Source organism: Eleutherodactylus coqui, chromosome 13 (genome assembly GCF_035609145.1).
Source record: "Eleutherodactylus coqui strain aEleCoq1 chromosome 13, aEleCoq1.hap1, whole genome shotgun sequence".
Taxonomy (NCBI): Eukaryota; Metazoa; Chordata; class Amphibia; order Anura; family Eleutherodactylidae; genus Eleutherodactylus; species Eleutherodactylus coqui.
In genome coordinates this window covers 128,082,968-128,103,807 of record NC_089849.1, presented here as the reverse complement: position 1 = coordinate 128,103,807, position 20,840 = coordinate 128,082,968, and the positions used below count along the sequence as shown (strand labels likewise).

Here is a 20,840-nt window from a genome sequence, read left to right as displayed (position 1 = left end):
TTATGTACATGATGGATGGATATGTCCCCTGCATGGAGCCTCATGGGATTTGGGAGCTTTATGTACATGATGGATGGATATGTCACCCTCTATGGAGCCTCATGGGATCTGGGAGCTTTATGTACATGATGGATGGACGATATGTCACCTTCTATGGAGCCTCATGGGATCTGGGAGCTTTATGTACATGATGGATGGATGATATGTCACTCTCTATGGAGCCTCATGGGATCTGGGAGCTTTATGTACATGATGGATGGATGATATGTCAACTTCTATGGAGCCTCATGGGATCTGGGAGCTTTATGTACATGATGGATGGATGATATGTCACCCTGTATGGAGCCTCATGGGATCTGGGAGCTTTATGTACATGATGGATGGATGATATGTCACTCTCTATGGAGCCTCATGGGATCTGGGAGCTTTATGTACATGATGGATGGATGATATGTCACCCTCTATGGAGCCTCATGGCATCTGGGAGCTTTATGTACATCATGGATGGATATGTCCCCTGCATGGAGCCTCATGGGATCTGGGAGCTTTATGTACATGATGGATGGATGACATGTCACCCTGTATGGAGCCGCATGGGATCTGGGAGCTTTATGTACATGATGGATGGATGGACATGTCACTCTCTATGGAGCCTCATGTACATGATGGATGGATGATATGTCACCCTGTATGGAGCCTCATGGGATCTGGGAGCTTTATGTACATGATGGATGGATGATATGTCACCCTCTATGGAGCCTCATGGGATCTGGGAGCTTTATGTACATGATGGATGGATGACATGTCACCCTGTATGGAGCCGCATGGGATCTGGGAGCTTTATGTACATGATGGATGGATGATATTTCACCATCTATGGAGCCTCATGGGATCTGGGAGCTTTATGTACATGATGGATGGATGATATGTCACCCTGTATGGAGCTTCATGGGATGTGGGAGCTTTATGTACATGATGGATGGATGGATCTGTCACTCTCTATGGAGCCTCATGTACATGATGGATGGATGATATGTCACCCTGTATGGAGAAGGTTTTCTGGTTAACCATGATATGTTACACAGGTCATTACTGGGTCAGATGAGATGGCAGAGAGTGAGTTCTGCCCAGTGATGGGCTGGTTGGCAGCAGCACATGATTGGCTGAAGAAAAATGGCGGGAAATGCCTGTAGTTGTCAGACAGAATCTGGTGGCCTGACAGTGGCTGCTAATTGGTCCAGAGGAACAGGCTGAGAGGAGCAGCAGTGAGATATGGAGGTGCAGAGTTGTGGGCCATCATCATCTGGAAAGGAAGCAGCATGCAGCATCCCGGTGACTTCTCCCTGTACCTGTCAGCTCCGCTCACAATTCCTGTCACAGCTTCAGACCGTCTGAAGATGGAGGACCTTCTACAGCGGCTGATCGTCGGCGTGTATGAAGCGGACGGTGAGGAATAGCTGCGCAGATGTCTGGCATCCCCTGCGCTGCAGCTTAGAACTTGTCAGAAGCGCCGGCCAGGAGGAGCTGCAGAGGACATTATGTGAACGCTTGTATCCGAGGACTTGTCAGTAGAAAACCACCAGCGAAGCGAACGCAGAGGCTGCCTTTACCTTCATCCGATCGGAGGTGACTGAAACCTGGCAGCGGGAACAGTGCCCAGCAGATGCCAACACCAGCAGGAACAGTGCTCAGCAGATGACAACACCAAGTCCTCTGCTGCTGCAGGTGCAGGGTACAGGTGAAGCTCTACAAGATGGCGACGGCACCTCTGCCAAGTAACGTCTTGCTGCAGGTGCAGGGTACGGATAAAGCTCTACAAGATGGCGCCGGCACCTCTGCCAAGTCCTGTGCTGCTGCAGATGCAGGGTACAGGTGAAGCTCTACAAGATGGCAACGGCACCTCTGCCAAGTCCTGTGCTGCTGCAGGGTACAGGTGAAGCTCTACATGTTGGTCAGACCCCGGGTAACAGGTGGTCCCCCTGGTTACTGGCACCTGTGTATAGAAGGATTTAGCTTGTGTAGCAGTTGGTAGTGATTTCGTACGGCGGGTTTTGTGTCTGATTTTTGGCGGGCCGGAGCCAGGAGCAGCTCCATTATAGGGAAGACATGCAAATCTTTCCATTATGCTTTCTCTCTGCTCCTGGCTTTGGCTCACAGGGTGCTGGGCATGGGGGCCGTCGTGTGAGCGCCCCCTAAGGTAGATTTGTCAGTTTTAAATGTGTTAGTGGTAACACTTACTAGGCTGTAAAGAAAGGGCGAGTCAGGGTGATGAGGGGGAAGGTATGTCTGCTTAACAGTTGTGTTTTATTAATGGTATCATGTCTGAGCTGAGGTAACTGAGCGCTGCACTGAGGTAACTAAACGCTGCAGAAGACTGTCAGCTGTGAGGTAACTGGGCGCTGCAGGAGACTGTCAGCTGTGAGGTAACCACTGCATGCAGACTGTCAGCTGTGAGGTAACCACTGCATGCAGACTGTCAGCTGTGAGGTAACCACTGTATGCAGTCTGTCAGCTGTGAGGTAACCACTGCCCGCAGTCTGTGGTTGAGGCGGCTGCTGCTGTTAATCAGATTTGGTTTATAATTATTACTTGTTATTTTATAACTGTTACTTTCATATAAAGAAGCAGAATCTAATGATGACCGGAAGAAACACAGATGGTTAATAATGGTTCCCGGGGTGTTGGTGTTACCTCGGTGTAACTAGTTAGGTGGTTGTTGGACATCCTTGGGGCGCCTCACTACCTCGTTGTAACTAGCTGGGTGGTTGTTAGACATCCTTGGGGCGCCTCACTACCTCGGTGTAACTAGTTAGGTGGTTGTTAGACATCCGTGGGGCGCCTCACTACCTCGGTGTAACTAGTTAGGTGGTTGTTAGACATCCGTGGGGCGCCTCACTACCTCGGTGTAACTAGTTAGGTGGTTGTTAGACATCCTTGGGGCTCCTCACTACCTCGGTGTAACTAGTTAGGTGGTTGTTAGACATCCTTGGGGCACCTCACTACCTCGGTGTAACTAGTTAGGTGGTTGTTAGACATCCTTGGGGCACCTCACTACCTCGGTGTAACTAGTTAGGTGGTTGTTGGACGTCTGTGGGGCGCCTCACTACCTCGGTGTAACTAGTTAGGTGGTTGTTGGACATCCTTGGGGTGCCTCAGTACCTCGGTGTAACTAGTTAGGTGGTTGTCGGACGTCCGTGGAGCTCCTCACTACCTGGATGTAACTAGTTAGGTGGTTGTTAGACATCCTTGGTGCACCTCACTACCTCGGTGTAACTAGTTAGGTGGTTGTTAGATATCCTTGGGGCGCCTCACTACCTCGGTGTAACTAGTTAGGTGGTTGTTAGATATCCTTGGGGCGCCTCACTACCTCGGTGTAACTAGTTAGGTGGTTGTTAGACATCCTTGGGGTTCCTTACTACCTGGATGTAACTAGTTAGGTGGTTGTTAGACATCCTTGGGGCTCCTCACTACCTGGATGTAACTAGTTAGGTGGTTGTTAGACATCCTTGGGGCTCCTCACTACCTCAGTGTAACTAGTTAGGTGGTTGTTAGACATCCTTGGGGCGCCTCACTACCTCGGTGTAACTAGTTAGGTGGTTGTTAGACATCCGTGGGGCGCCTCACTACCTCGGTGTAACTAGTTAGGTGGTTGTTGGACATCCTTGGGGTGCCTCAGTACCTCGGTGTAACTAGTTAGGTGGTTGTCGGACGTCCGTGGAGCTCCTCACTACCTGGATGTAACTAGTTAGGTGGTTGTTAGACATCCTTGGGGCTCCTCACTACCTCAGTGTAACTAGTTAGGTGGTTGTTAGACATCCTTGGGGCGCCTCACTACCTCGGTGTAACTAGTTAGGTGGTTGTTGGACATCCTTGGGGCTCCTTACTACCTGGATGTAACTAGTTAGGTGGTTGTTAGACATCCTTGGGGCTCCTCACTACCTCAGTGTAACTAGTTAGGTGGTTGTTAGACATCCTTGGTGCACCTCACTACCTCAGTGTAACTAGTTAGGTGGTTGTTAGACATCCTTGGTGCACCTCACTACCTCGGTGTAACTAGTTAGGTGGTTGTTAGATATCCTTGGGGCGCCTCACTACCTCGGTGTAACTAGTTAGGTGGTTGTTAGACATCCTTGGGGCTCCTTACTACCTGGATGTAACTAGTTAGGTGGTTGTTAGACATCCTTGGGGCTCCTCACTACCTCAGTGTAACTAGTTAGGTGGTTGTTAGACATCCTTGGTGCACCTCACTACCTCGGTGTAACTAGTTAGGTGGCTGTTGGACATCCTTGGGGTGCCTCAGTATCTCGGTGTAACTAGTTAGGTGGTTGTCGGACGTCCGTGGGGCGCCTCACTACCTCGGTGTAACTAGTTAGGTGGTTGTTGGACATCCTTGGGGCGCCTCACTACCTCAGTGTAACTAGTTGGGTGGTTGTTAGACATCCTTGGTGCACCTCACTACCTCGGTGTAACTAGTTAGGTGGCTGTTGGACATCCTTGGGGTGCCTCAGTATCTCGGTGTAACTAGTTAGGTGGTTGTCGGACGTCCGTGGGGCGCCTCACTACCTCGGTGTAACTAGTTAGGTGGTTGTTGGACATCCTTGGGGCGCCTCACTACCTCAGTGTAACTAGTTGGGTGGTTGTTAGACATCCTTGGTGCACCTCACTACCTCGGTGTAACTAGTTGGGTGGTTGTTAGACATCCTTGGTGCCCTCACTACCTCGGTGTAACTAGTTAGGTGGTTGTTAGACATCCGTGGGGCGCCTCACTACCTCGGTGTAACTAGTTAGGTGGTTGTTAGACATCCTTGGGGCTCCTCACTACCTGGATGTAACTAGTTAGGTGGTTGTTAGACATCCTTGGGGCTCCTCACTACCTCAGTGTAACTAGTTAGGTGGTTGTTAGACATCCTTGGTGCACCTCACTACCTCGGTGTAACTAGTTAGGTGGTTGTTGGACATCCTTGGGGCGCCTCAGTAACTCGGTGTAACTAGTTAGGTGGTTGTTGGACATCCTTGGGGCTCCTCACTACCTGGATGTAACTAGTTAGGTGGTTGTTGGACATCCTTGGGGCTCCTCACTACCTGGATGTAACTAGTTAGGTGGTTGTTAGACATCCTTGGGGCTCCTCACTACCTCAGTGTAACTAGTTAGGTGGTTGTTAGACATCCTTGGGGCGCCTCACTACCTCGGTGTAACTAGTTAGGTGGTTGTTAGACATCCTTGGTGCACCTCACTACCTCGGTGTAACTAGTTAGGTGGTTGTTAGACATCCTTGGTGCGCCTCACTATCTCGGTGTAACTAGTTAGGTGGTTGTTAGACATCCTTGGGGCGCCTCACTACCTTGGTGTAACTAGTTAGGTGGTTGTTAGACATCCTTGGGGCGCCTCACTACCTTGGTGTAACTAGTTAGGTGGTTGTTAGACATCCTTGGGGCGCCTCACTACCTTGGTGTAACTAGTTAGGTGGTTGTTAGACATCCTTGGGGCGCCTCACTACCTCGGTGTAACTAGTTAGGTGGTTGTTAGACATCCTTGGGGTGCCTCACTACCTGGATGTGTGGTTACATTTATGGGATCGAGGTAATGGAGAGGTGTGGGTACTGAGGTAAGAGCTGTGGGTACTGACATGAGGGCTCATATTGGGCCGCTCTCATCCATTTATTGTTGTTTTAGTTAGAAATCAGTACAAATTCCTTGCATCCAGGAAATAGAGAATTTCCTGCAATAGGGCAAGACTCCAGTGAGGCTCTCATATTGGAAGTGGGCCCGGCTCATTAAAGAAGGCTCCCAGTACTGCCTATATGTGCATGAGTTAAAGGGCCTCAGCTGTGAAGGGGTTAAGTTAATTTCAGTTGAGGAAGTTAAATTGCTAAGCACATAGCTGAGGGCAGAGTTGCCGGTCATTTTGATACCCCCCTTTTTTCCATTTGAGGTTGTCCCCTTTAAGGGTGATACCACAGAAGTAGTCTATCTCCTGGTTATTTATCATCTATCTTACCCCAAGCAGCTATCTCTGAATGCTGAGGGGCTCCTGAGCTGCTGGCAGTAAGATATGCATCATGTGACTACATTGGCTTTATTATGGCACTTCTGTCATGTGATGTAGTATCCGGATAACTTCTTATTGGTTGGGGTGTTAATCCTTTGGTTTCCGTTTGGCGTTACCGATGGGATCTAAGGCATCCCGCTATTATTTAGGACTATCCTCATCGTTTGAGTAGGTAGGAGGAAGGAATCCCCTGATGTTGGTGTAATACACTACTTAGATGCTTGTTGTTTATGGGGCATCAGGGTAATGAGGGTATGCACAAGTTTTAGAGGGCATGTGGTCAGGATGGAGGATTTTGGGGTGCGGCTGGTGAACGGAAAAATGGTATGGCCGTGTACTCTGTTGGAGTTTTAGGTATTTAATTGACAGCATTGTGATGGTTGTTCTAATTGCCAATGTCAGGGGGGTATAGTTTATGGGTTAATTAGTCAGACATTACGTATGAAGGACAATTACATGGAGGAAGGTGCTGCGGTTAGCAGGTCTGTCCTGTTCGGCTTCACAGGTGATTATTATTGGTCGCAGGTATTCCCGCAGGTCATGTGTGGTGATGTGCGGTTGGAAGGCCCATACATCGCATGCGCGGATGTCAAGGGAGCTGAAGCAGGATCTAGTGTATGGTTGGTATCTGTGACTTTAATGGTCAGTCAGCTTGGTGATGGGAGCTTGTGGAAGCGGAGGAGCTCTCATGAGGTGCTGACATCAGTGGATAATGGTTATGGAGTGATTGTTGGTAAGAGCCGGTCGGCAGGAGTTATCATTAGGTGCTGACATCAGTGGATAATGGCTATGAAGTGATGTTTGGTAAGAGCCGGTCGGCAGGAGTTATCATGAGGTGCTGACATCAGTGGGTAATGATTATGGAGTGATGATTGGTCAGAGCCGGTCGGCAGGAGTTATCATGAGGTGCTGACATCAGTGGGTAATGGTTATGGAGTGATCGTTGGTCAGAGCCGGTCGGCAGGAGTTATCATGAGGTGCTGACATCAGTGGGTAATGGTTATGGAGGGATCGTTGGCCAGAGCCGGTCGGCAGGAGTTATCATGAGGTGCTGACATCAGTGGGTAATGGTTATGGAGTGATTGTTCGTCAGAGACGGTCAGCAGGAGTTATCATGAGGTGCTGACATCAGTGGATAATGGTTATGGGGTGATGGTTGGTCAGAGCCGGTCGGCAGGAGTTATCATGAGGTGCTGACATCAGTGGATAATGGTTATGGAGTGATGGTTGGTCAGAGCCGGTCGGCAGGAGTTATCATGAGGTGCTGACATCAGTGGATAATGGTTATGGAGTGATTGTTGGTAAGAGGCGGTCGGCAGGAGTTATCATGAGATGCGGACATCAGTGGATAATGGTTATGGAGTGATTGTTGGTAAGAGCCGGTCGGCAGGAGTTATCATGAGGTGCTGACATCAGTGGATAATGGTTATGGGGTGATGGTTGGTCAGAGCCGGTCGGCAGGAGTTATCATGAGGTGCTGACATCAGTGGATAATGGTTATGGAGTGATGGTTGGTCAGAGCCGGTCGGCAGGAGTTATCATGAGGTGCTGACATCAGTGGATAATGGTTATGGAGTGATTGTTGGTAAGAGGCGGTCGGCAGGAGTTATCATGAGATGCTGACATCAGTGGATAATGGTTATGGAGTGATTGTTGGTAAGAGCCGGTCGGCAAGAGTTATCATGAGGTGCTGACATCAGTGGATAATGGTTATGAAGTGATTGTTGGTCAGAGCCGGTCGGCAGGAGTTATCATGAGGTGCTGACATCAGTGGATAATGGTTATGGGGTGATGGCTGGTCAGAGCCGGTCGGCAGGAGTTATCATGAGGTGCTGACATCAGTGGATAATGATTATGGAGTGATGGTTGGTCAGAGCCGGTCGGCAGGAGTTATCATGAGGTGCTGACATCAGTGGGTAATGGTTATGGAGTGATTGTTCGTCAGAGACGGTCAGCAGGAGTTATCATGAGGTGCTGACATCAGTGGATAATGGTTATGGAGTGATGGTTGGTCAGAGCCGGTCGGCAGGAGTTATCATGAGGTGCTGACATCAGTGGATAATGGTTATGGAGTGATTGTTGGTAAGAGGCGGTCGGCAGGAGTTATCATGAGATGCTGACATCAGTGGATAATGGTTATGGAGTGATTGTTGGTAAGAGCCGGTCGGCAAGAGTTATCATGAGGTGCTGACATCAGTGGATAATGGTTATGGAGTGATTGTTGGTCAGAGCCGGTCGGCAGGAGTTATCATGAGGTGCTGACATCAGTGGATAATGGTTATGGGGTGATGGCTGGTCAGAGCCGGTCGGCAGGAGTTATCATGAGGTGCTGACATCAGTGGATAATGATTATGGAGTGATTGTTGGTAAGAGCCGGTCGGCAGGAGTTATCATGAGATGCTGACATCAGTGGATAATGGTTATGGAGTGATTGTTGGTCAGAGCCGGTCGGCAGGAGTTATCATGAGATGCTGACATCAGTGGATAATGGTTATGGAGTGATTGTTGGTAAGAGCCGGTCGGCAAGAGTTATCATGAGATGCTGACATCAGTGGGTAATGGTTATGGAGTGATGGTTGGCCAGAGCCGGTCGGCAGGAGTTATCATGAGGTGCTGACATCTGTGGATAATGGCTATGGAGTGATGGTTGGTAAGAGCCGGTCGGCAGGAGTTATCATGAGGTGCTGACATCAGTGGGTAATGGTTATGGGGTGATTGTTGGTAAGAACCGGTCGGCAGGAGTTATCATGAGGTGCTGACATCAGTGGATAATGGTTATGGAGTGATTGTTGGTAAGAGCCGGTCGGCAGGAGTTATCATGAGGTGCTGACATCAGTGGATAATGATTATGGAGGGTTTGTTGGTAAGAGCCGGTCGGCAGGAGTTATCATGAGGTGCTAACATCAGTGGATAATGGTTATGGGGTGATGGTTGGTAAGAGCTGGTCGGCAGGAGTTATCATGAGGTGCTGACATCAGTGGGTAATGATTATGGAGTGATGGTTGGTCAGAGCCAGACGGCAGGAGTTATCATGAGGTGCTGACATCAGTGGGTAATGGTTATGGAGTGATGGTTGGTCAGAGCCAGACGGCAGGAGTTATCATGAGGTGCTGACATCAGTGGGTAATGGTTATGGAGTGATGGTTGGTCAGAGCCAGACGGCAGGAGTTATCATGAGGTGCTGACATCAGTGGGTAATGGTTATGGAGTGATGGTTGGTCAGAGCTGGTCGGCAGGAGTTATCATGAGGTGCTGACATCAGTGGATAATGGTTATGGGGTGATGGTTGGTCAGAGCCGGTCGGCAGGAGTTATCATGAGGTGCTGACATCAGTGGATAATGGTTATGGAGTGATTGTTGGTAAGAGCCGGTCGGCAGGAGTTATCATGAGGTGCTGACATCAGTGGATAATGGTTATGGGGTGATGGTTGGTCAGAGCCGGTCGGCAGGAGTTATCATGAGGTGCTGACATCAGTGGATGATGGTTATGGAGTGATTGTTGGTCAGAGCTGGTCGGCAGGAGTTATCATGAGGTGCTGACATCAGTGGATAATGGTTATGGAGTGATTGTTGGTAAGAGCCGGTCGGCAGGAGTTAGTCCGTAGTCAGATGATGTCTAACATATAACCTCTTACTGATGTCAGATGGTCGCTGTGAGATTAATGCGGCTGCTATTTCAAAGTCTTGTTTGCTGATGCAGCAATTCAGGGAAGAAGAGTCCAACATTTAGGCTGCGGCTCATATAGTCAGTGTCGGAGGCATTGTCAGGCTTTCTTTTATCTGGCACCTACTAATTCTGTTTTTCAGGTAGAGCGATTGATCAGGGGCTGTACGGCAGTGGTGTACGCCGCTGATCAGGGGCTGTAAGGCAGTGGTGTACGCCGCTGATCAGGGGCTGTAAGGCAGTGGTGTACGCCGCTGATCAGGGGCTGTAAGGCAGTGGTGTACGCCGCTGATCAGGGGCTGTACGGCAGTGGTGTACGCCGCTGATCAGGGGCTGTACGGCAGTGGTGTACGCCGCTGATCAGGGGCTGTACGGCAGTGGTGTACGCCGCTGATCAGGGGCTGTACGGCAGTGGTGTACGCCGCTGATCAGGGGCTGTACGGCAGTGGTGTACGCCGCTGATCAGGGGCTGTACGGCAGTGGTGTACGCCGCTGATCAGGGGCTGTACGGCAGTGGTGTACGCCGCTGATCAGGGGCTGTACGGCAGTGGTGTACGCCGCTGATCAGGGGCTGTACGGCAGTGGTGTACGCCGCTGATCAGGGGCTGTAAGGCAGTGGTGTACGCCGCTGATCAGGGGCTGTAAGGCAGTGGTGTACGCCGCTGATCAGGGGCTGTAAGGCAGTGGTGTACGCCGCTGATCAGGGGCTGTAAGGCAGTGGTGTACGCCGCTGATCAGGGGCTGTAAGGCAGTGGTGTACGCCGCTGATCACCGCTCTGCTATCACATGTAGCTTACTAGGGAAGTTGGTGAAAGTATTGCCTGAAGTGTGTAGATCAGCATATGAGGTCCAGCTGTTTAGATGTGACTTTGGGGCCTTAAGAATGTGTCAAACCATGGGAGCTTTATAATAATTAGAGACATAATGGATAAAGGGGCGTGGCTTCGCTTGTTTGCTCATTTGCATGAGAATATATGCCTGGTTAGGGCTCTGTAGGCGTTTATGCGTCTGTGCCCGCAAGCACCAGGTTCTTTGTTGATCCATGTACCCTGTTTCCCTGGAGATAAAACCTACCCCGGAAATAAGCCCTAGCAGGATGTTTCAGGATGCTTGAACTTTAAGCCCTATTCCAAAAATAAGCCCTAGTTGCAGTTATGTAAAAATGTCAATGTAAATGGTGTCCAGGCAGCTATACATGGTAAAAGTAAGATCTTATGGAGCAATTAGTAGAAGACCCTGTCTTGTTTTCGGGGAGGCAGGGATGATGGACAGTCATTATCTCGCTTTAATCTATAATGGGGCTTAAACTGTTTACAGGTGCAGCTTTATTGGAGAACAAGTAAACAGATGGGGATCATCTCGGGTTAAGGTGTACAGGCGCTTGAATAATATGGGGTAATGATTCTTTTTTTCATTTTAGGAATTAAGAAAAGTATTGTGTGGATTGTTGGACCCTCCTTTGTGTACTGGGCTGGAGAAGGGCAGCAGATGGCTGTTATTCCGAAAATTTGGGATTGTACAGATCACAGTTTGAAATCTTTGGTGCGGTAATAGAAGTATGAGGTGGAGTGGATTAATGGCTGAACTGATGTATAAAGAGTCACGTGGGCATAGAGGGTCAGGTGGGCATAGAGGGTCACGTGGGTCCAGATGTTTTGATTTTACACTTAGGGGTTAATGACATAGAAGAGAACACATTGATGTGTCATGGGACATTGAAAGGGAGATGGGGAGCATTAGAACAAGGTTCCAGATACAGTGATAGTTTTTTCAGATATTGTTCCTCGATTATTAGGGTCATTGCCGAGGTCTGTATATAGCGAGAGAATTCGGAGAAGGGTTACCCCGGTGGTAGAGCTCACGCCAGGAGTGGATGTTCTCTTTTTAGACATGCTGATATGGAAGGTTTGGTTCCAGGATTCCATAGGAGTGTTATAGTATACTAGTCAGAGATTGCGTTGGATATTGGTAATATGGATTTGTGTAGATGATTGAGGAGGCTGCGGGTTTAGGGGGGCCATGTCATTAGTGGATGCCATGGCCTGGTGGGGGATTGTCGCCCGCATTAGGCGGGTGGGCAGGTAAACTTGGGGAGAGTTTGGTGGTGGTAAACTCGTGTCTGTAAGACAGAGTTTACATGAACTGTTATGGTTATTGATTGGTTAATAAACTTGGGTCTGTAAAACAGAGTTTACAGGAAGTGTTCTGGTTATTATTGGTTACATTTCTCCCCAAATGTTTGTAACCCCGTTAATAAACACCGCGGCCTTATTTATCCAATATTGGTGTCTGTGTTGGTTATTTATAAGAGTTTGGTAAGGTTTTAATAAAGCGTAAGATCCCATGTAAGGCTTGAGGGACAGTTAGGAGGGAAAGCCTCATGGGATCTGGGAGCTTTATGTACATGATGGATGGATGATTTGTCCCCCTCTATGGAGCCTCATGGGATCTGGGAGCTTTATGAACATGATGGAGGGATGATATGTCACCCTCTATGGAGCCTCATGGGATCTGGGAGCTTTATGTACATGATGGATGATATGTCATCTTCTATGGAGCCTCATGGGATCTGGGAGCTTTACGTACATGATGGATGGATGATATGTCACCCTCTATGGAGCCTCATGGGATCTGGGAGCTTTATGTACATGATGGATGGATGATATGTCACCTTCTATGGAGCCTCATGGGATCTGGGAGCTTTATCTACATGATGGATGGATGATATGTCCCCCTCTATGCAGCCTCATGGGATCTGGGAGCTTTATGTACATGATGGATGGATGATATGTCACTCTCTATGGAGCCTCATGGGATCTGGGAGCTTTATGTACATGATGGATGGATGGATGATATGTCACCCTCTATGGAGCCTCATGGGATCTGGGAGCTTTATGTACATGATGGATGGATGATATGTCACCCTCTATGGAGCCTCATGGGATCTGGGAGCTTTATGTACATGATGGATGGATGATATGTTACTCACTATGGAGCCTCATGGGATCTGGCAGCTTTATGTACATGATGGATGGATAATATGTCACCTTCTATGGAGCCTCATGGGATCTGGGAGCTTTATATACATTAGGGATGGATGATATGTCACCTTCTATGGAGCCTCAGTGGATCTGGGAGCTTTATGTACATGATGGATGGATGATATGTCACCCTCTATGGAGCCTCATGGGATCTGGCAGCTTTATGTACATGATGGATGGATGATATGTCACCTTCTATGGAGCCTCATGGGATCTGGGAGCTTTATGTACATGATGGATGGATGATATGTCACCTGCATAGAGCCTCATGGGATCTGGGATCTTTATGTACAGGATGGATGGATGATATGTCACTCTATGGAGCCTCATGGGATGTGGGAGCTTTATGTACATGATGGATGGATGATATGTAAATTCTATGGAGCCTCATGGGATGTGGGAGCTTTATGTACATGATGGATGGATGATATGTCACCCTCTATGGAGCCTCATGGGATCTGGGAGCTTTATGTACATGATAGATGGATGATATGTCACCTTCTATGGAGCCTCAGGGGATGTGGGTGCTTTATGTACATGATGGATGGATGATATGTCACCATCTATGGAGCCTCATGGTATATGGGAGCTTTATATACATGATGGATGGATATGTCACCTTCTATGGAGCCTCATGGGATCTGGGAGCTTTATGTACAGGATGGATGGATGATATGTCACCTTCTATGGAGCCTCATGGGATCTGGCAGCTTTATGTACATGATGGATGGATGATATGTCACCTTCTATGGAGCCTCATGGGATCTGGGAGCTTTATGTACATGATGGATGGATGATATGTCACCTTCTATGGAGCCTCATGGGATCTCGGAGCTTTATGTACATGATGGATGGATGATATGTCACCCTCTATGGAGCCTCATGGGATGTGGGAGCTTTATGTACATGATGAATGGATGATATGTCACCCTCTATGGAGCCTCATGGGATCTGAGAGCTTTATGTACATGATGGATGGATGATATGTAACCTTCTATGGAGCCTCATGGGATCTGGGAGCTTTATGTACATGATGGATGGATGATATGTCACCCTCTATGGAGCCTCATGGGATCTGGGAGCTTTATGTACATGATGGATGGATGATATGTCACCTTCTATGGAACCTTGTGGGATCTGGGAGCTTTATGTACATGATGGATGGACGATATGTCACTCTCTATGGAGCCTCATGGGATGTGGGAGCTTTATATACATGATGGATGGATGATATGTCACCTTCTATGGAGCCTCAGGGGATCTGGGAGCTTTATGTACAGGATGGATGGATGATATGTCACCTTCTATGGAGCCTCATGGGATCTGGGAGCTTTATGTACATGATGGATGGATGATATGTCACCTTTTATGGAGCCTCATGGGATCTGGGAGCTTTATGTACATGATGGATGGATGATATGTCACCTTCTATGGAGCCTCATGGGATCTGGGAGCATTACGTACATGATGGATGGATGATATGTCACCCTCTATGGAGCCTCATGGGATCTGGGAGCTTTATGCACATGATAGATGGATGGATGATATGTCACCATCTATGGAGCCTCATGGGATATGGGATCTTTATATACATGATGGATGGATGATATATCACCTTCTATGGAGCCTCAGAGGATGTGGGAGCTTTATGTACATGATGGATGGATGTCACTCTCTATGGAGCCTCATGGGATGTGGAAGCTTTATGTACATGATGGATGGATGATATGTCACTCTGTATGGAGCCTCATGGGATCTGGGAGCTTTATGTACATGATGGATGGATGATATGTCACCCTCTATGGAGGCTCATGGGATCTGGGGGCTTTATGTACATGATGGATGGATGATATGTCACCCTCTATGGAGCCTCATGGGATCTGGGAGCTTTATGTACATGATGGATGGATGATATGTCACCCTCTATGGAGCCTCATGGGATCTGGGAGCTTTATGTACATGATGGATGGATGATATGTCACCCTCTGTGGAGCCTCATGGGATCTGGGAGCTTTATGTACATTACGGATGAATGATATGTCACCTTCTATGGAGCCTCATGGGATCTGGGAGCTTTATGTACATGATGGATGGATGATATGTCACCCTCTATGGAGCCTCATGGGATCTGGGAGCTTTATGTACATGATGGATGGATGATATGTCACCCTCTGTGGAGCCTCATGGGATCTGGGAGCTTTATGTACATTACGGATGAATGATATGTCACCTTCTATGGAGCCTCATGGGATCTGGGAGCTTTATGTACATGATGGATGGATGATATGTCACCCTCTATGGAGCCTCATGGCATCTGGGAGCTTTATGTACATGATGGATGGATGATATGTCACCCTCTATGGGGCCTCATGGGATCTGGGAGCTTTATGTACATGATGGATGGATGATATGTCACTCTCTATGGAGCCTCATGGGATCTGGGAGCTTTATGTACATGGTGGATGGATGATATGTCACCTTCTATGGAGGAGGTTTTCTGGTTAACCATGATATGTTACAAAGGTCATTACTGGGTCAGATGAGATGGCAGAGAGTGAGTTCTGCCCAGTGATGGGCTGGTTGGCTGCAGCAGATGATTGGCTGAAGAAAAATGGCGGGAAATGCCTGTGGTTGTCAGGCAGAATCATGTGGCCTGACAGTGGCCGGTGATTGGTCCAGAGGAACAGGCTGAGAGGAGCAGCAGTGAGATATGGAGGTGCAGAGATGTGGGCCATCATCATCTGGAAAGGAAGCAGCATCCCGCCCGCCCTCCCATAGGTTTGTCGCGGTGTTGTTAATGGGGGATTGTCGCCCGCATTAGGCGGGTGGGCAGGTAAACTTGGGGAGAGTTTGGTGGTGGTAAACTCGTGCCTGTAAGACAGAGTTTACAGGAAGTGTGATGGTTATTATTGGTTACATTTCTCCCCAATGTTTGTAACCCCGTTAATAAACACCGCGGCCTTCTGTATCCAATATTGTTGTCTGTGGCGGGTATTTATAAGAGTTTGGTGAGGTTTTAATAAAGCTTATTTTGTTCATTTTGCCTGCCTTAAGAAATGCCATAAAAGTGCTTTAAAAAAAAAAGGCGCCTGTACCCAAATATGGTATCAATAAAGACTACAGGTCATCATGGTAAAAACATCCCTCACAGCCCTCCGGCCGCGGGAGGAGAGGTCGCTGCGCACGCAGACGGAACTGAACAATCCAGGGAAGAATGGTCAAAAAGATGTGTTACAAAAATGTCAACTAGGGATCAAAAGCCTCGGAAGATGAAAGCGGCCCAGACTGCAGGAAACGAGGCCAGACGGAAGGAAGGACTTGGCCAGATGAGACAGGAAACCGTGGAGAAGTGGAGGCAAAAAGAATGATGGGCTGGACCCTGCTGGAGATGGGGGCGGCGACGGGAAGCTCCGGCGCGGGCTGGACCCTGCTGGAGATGGGGGCGGCGACGGGAAGCTCCGGCGCGGGCTGGACCCTGCTGGAGATGGGGGCGGCGACGGGAAGCTCCGGCGCGGGCTGGACCCTGCTGGAGATGGGGGCGGCGACGGGAAGCTCCGGCGCGGGCTGGACCCTGCTGGAGATGGGGGCGGCGACGGGAAGCTCCGGCGCGGGCTGGACCCTGCTGGAGATGGGGGCGGCGACGGGAAGCTCCGGCGCGGGCTGGACCCTGCTGGAGATGGGGGCGGCGACGGGAAGCTCCGGCGCGGGCTGGACCCTGCTGGAGATGGGGGCGGCGACGGGAAGCTCCGGCGCGGGCTGGACCCTGCTGGAGATGGGGGCGGCGACGGGAAGCTCCGGCGCGGGCTGGACCCTGCTGGAGATGGGGGCGGCGACGGGAAGCTCCGGCGCGGGCTGGACCCTGCTGGAGATGGGGGCGGCGACGGGAAGCTCCGGCGCGGGCTGGACCCTGCTGGAGATGGGGGCGGCGACGGGAAGCTCCGGCGCGGGCTGGACCCTGCTGGAGATGGGGGCGGCGACGGGACGCTCCGGCGCGGGCTGGACCCTGCTGGAGATGGGGGCGGCGACGGGAAGGTCCGGCGCGGGCTGGACCCTGCTGGAGATGGGGGCGGCGACGGGAAGCTCCGGCGCGGGCTGGACCCTGCTGGAGATGGGGGCGGCGACGGGAAGCTACGGCGCGGGCTGGACCCTGCTGGAGATGGGGGCGGCGACGTGATGCTTTGGTGGCCACGAAGATTCGGAAGCCATTGAACCAATAAACAAAGGGGGTCAGAGGTGCGCAGACTTCCAGGCTAACATTGCCCCTTTTCCAAGCACACATTCTAGCGGTCCCCGTGGCCCTCGCGGACCCCTGCTGTCACGTTTGTTGGTTTGTGTTCGTTCTTTAACATTCTTTCCCGGATTGTTTGGCGCAGAGATCTCTCCTTGAGGTGTCGGGCTGCGCCCCAATCACTGTATGCGCAGCGGCAGTACCACGGCGGACGGGGACTGCGGTGCCAGCGGATTCGGACCCCAACCAGGTAAGTTCCCTTCCTTTATACTCACGGGCTCATATAGGCGCACCCCACTCTGCAGGGGGCCGTGGAACAAAAAGAGCATTTAAAAAAAATAATGAAAAAGTGCTTTCATTGTGCAAAACTGGAAAGAAAAACTAAGAAAGAAACTGGTATTGTGATAATCGCACCAAACTAGACAAAAACATTCTCACGTAATTTACGCCGTGTGATAAACGATGTAAGAAAGCCAGCGGTGCAACTCACTGCGCCGACACCCCCCGGAGCAACTCACTGGGCGGACACCCCCCGGAGCAACTCACTGGGCGGACACCCCCCGGAGCAACTCACTGGGCGGACACCCCCCGGAGCAACTCACTGGGCGGACACCCCCCGGAGCAACTCACTGGGCGGACACCCCCCGGAGCAACTCACTGGGCGGACACCCCCCGGAGCAACTCACTGGGCGGACACCCCCCGGAGCAACTCACTGGGCGGACACCCCCCGGAGCAACTCACTGGGCGGACACCCCCCGGAGCAACTCACTGGGCGGACACCCCCCGGAGCAACTCACTGGGCGGACACCCCCCGGAGCAACTCACTGGGCGGACACCCCCCGGAGCAACTCACTGGGCGGACACCCCCCGGAGCAACTCACTGGGCGGACACCCCCCGGAGCAACTCACTGGGCGGACACCCCCCGGAGCAACTCACTGCGCGGACACCCCCCGGAGCAACTCACTGCGCGGACACCCCCCGGAGCAACTCACTGCGCGGACACCCCCCGGAGCAACTCACTGCGCGGACACCCCCCGGAGCAACTCACTGCGCGGACACCCCCCGGAGCAACTCACTGCGCGGACACCCCCCGGTGCAACTCACTGCGCGGACACCCCCCGGTGCAACTCACTGCGCGGACACCCCCCGGAGCAACTCACTGCGCGGACACCCCCGGTGCGCCCCTGCGGAGGGAGGAATAGCTAAGGGTTTTAAAAAAGTCTAAATAAAAATCCCCCCCAAATTGTTGCGTCCTCGTGGCCAGAATGGGCAGTCATCAGGGGTTAAAAAATGCCACAAGCAGGTCTTAATAGGCAGAAGTAGACGGCAGCCCCGGGGGGCCCTACCCGGCGGCAGCCAGCAATCTCCTTGTGAGTGCGACGGGCAGCTCTTTTAAATCCTGCTGCCAGAACTGATAGCAGCATCTAAAGGGTTAAAGGCGTCCTGATCGCAGCCGTTCCGGACGGCCGACCCCCCGGGTCTGCCCCATACAAACCTCTAACCCCAGAACTCTTAGGCCTTATTTCCGGGGGCCCCTCCAGCCATGAGGTGACAAATAGATTATACTCCCCTCGGTCGCGGCCGGATCTTCTTCCTCCCGCCCGGCGGGTGTGCCCGCTGGGCTGGCAGTGTGCCCCGTGCCTGCGCCGTACACACTTTTTTACGCCAGCTTTCCCGTGGCTCAGCACAACAGCTGCGGGCGCGCCACGGAAACGGACGGCTTCAATGGAAGCTGCAGGAGCCGTCCCTGCGGGAAAACCGCACAAAACGGGGCGTGCGGCGGGTGCGATCCGCGGGTATTTCATTACGATTCCCGAAGGGCGCGGATTTATTCTATTGTGCCCCTGGACATTGGGCCTCAAGGGGGCAGTAGGGGTCCACCCCCGGGGGCAGCCCGTCCCTGACCGCGCGCCCAGCCCGTGTGAGGGCACCCAGCGCACAGAGCGGGGTGTATTGTCGGGCGGTGTGAACGCTGCTGTACGCTCTACCTGCCGCCCTCCGGCGGACCCCTCGCACCTGCGCAATATTCCTGCAAGACGCACCTGAAGAGGCAGAGCATTCCGCAGCGCGGCCGCACGGGGCAGGAATACGGAAACTGTGCAGGTGTGAACGGCCCGCCGGACAACGCCGAGACGAGTGCAGCCACCGGGGCGAGAGGGCAAAGACCAGCCTACAACCTGCATAGCCTGCGACAAGACAGCCAGGCGGCCGCCACAGAGGGGGGGGGGGGCGTGCTGGCGGCAGCCACAGAGGGGGGGGGGGGGGAGGGCGTGCTGGCGGCAGCCACAGAGAGGGGGGGGGGGGGGGGGAGAGACACTGGCGGCAGCCACAGAGAGGGGGGGGGGGGGGGGCGTGCTGGCGGCAGCCACAGAGAGGGGGGGGGGGGGGGGGGGAGAGACACTGGCGGCAGCTCTTACCCTCCCAGCAGCTCTGTAGGAAGTCCCGGCACCTCACGACATGTCAGGCAGTCACCCCTAAACACAACACTGGAAGTGATACCGCACAGGATTCTGGGACTTGTAGTCCGCTGGCGCCCACTTCCGGAATCCGACCACTAGGAGACAGGGCCGATATTTGTGCTGCACCCGCAGCCCCTCCCGCCGGGACCCCCTCGGTCGCGCGGCGCACAGGGCTACTGCTGATCCGGGAGAGCGGCACCGCGGGAGAACCGGGAATTATACCGGGGCTCCAGAAACATGGCGGCCGCAGCGGACACATTTACCTCTAGCGACCCCTGCAGGCGGAGGACGACATGGCGGTGACAGACTGCAGAGAGCCCTCCCCGTGTCTGCTGACAGCCTGACGGTCACATGACTGAGCTGTAGGCTCCTTCCCCTACCGAGCGCCAGAAGGAGGACACCGGGGGTAACATACCTGCCTACCTAACGCCATAAAAACCGTGTCCTCCTGCCCACCGGCCGCCCCGACAGCTCGGCTGTCCTCCTGCCCACCGGCCGCCCCGACAGTCCCGCTGTCCTCCTGCCCACCGGCCGCCCCGACAGTCCCGCTGTCCTCCTGCCCACCTGCCGCCCCGACAGCCCCGCTGTCCTCCTGCCCACCGGCCGCCCCGACAGCCCCGCTGTCCTCCTGCCCACCGGCCGCCCCGACAGTCCCGCTGTCCTCCTGCCCACCGGCCGCCCCGACAGTCCCGCTGTCCTCCTGCCCACCTGCCGCCCCGACAGCCCCGCTGTCCTCCTGCCCACCGGCCGCCCCGACAGCCCCGCTGACCTCCTGCCCACCGGCCGCCCCGACAGCCCCGCTGACCTCCTGCCCACCGGCCGCCCCGACAGCCCCGCTGTCCTCCTGCCCACCGGCCGCCCCGACAGCCCCGCTGTCCTCCTGCCCACCGGCCGCCCCGACAGCCCCGCTGTCCTCCTGCCCACCGGCCGCCCCGACAGCCCCGCTGTCCTCCTGCCCACCGGCCGCCCCGACAGCTCGGCTGTCCTCCTGCCCACCGGCCGCCCCGACAGTCCCGCTGTCCTCCTGCCCACCTGCCGCCCCGACAGCCCCGCTGTCCTCCTGCCCACCGGCCGCCCCGACAGCCCCGCTGTCCTCCTGCCCACCGGCCGCCCCGACAGCCCCGCTGACCTCCTGCCCACCGGCCGCCCCGACAGCCCCGCTGACCTCCTGCCCACCGGCCGCCCCGACAGCCCCGCTGACCTCCTGCCCACCGGCCGCCCCGACGACCTCCTGCCCACCGGCCGCCCCGACAGCCCCGCTGACCTCCTGCCCACCGGCCGCCCCGACAGCCCCGCTGACCTCCTGCCCACCGGCCGCCCCGACAGCCCCGCTGTCCTCCTGCCCACCGGCCGCCCCGACAGCTCGGCTGTCCTCCTGCCCACCGGCCGCCCCGAC

The 20,840-nt window shown here is 53.1% G+C and overlaps 1 protein-coding gene across 1 annotated transcript in view; it reads right to left on the bottom strand.

The window, feature by feature from the left end:
- LOC136587561 (oocyte zinc finger protein XlCOF7.1-like) overlaps positions 1-19,681 on the bottom strand; it is a 43,077-nt gene extending 23,396 nt beyond the window's left edge. Inside the window, exon 1 of the mRNA XM_066586220.1 lies at positions 19,403-19,681. The gene's annotated coding sequence lies outside the window, so the exon portion shown is untranslated. The remainder of the gene's footprint in view (positions 1-19,402) is intronic.
- Positions 19,682-20,840: the final 1,159 nt, after the last annotated feature.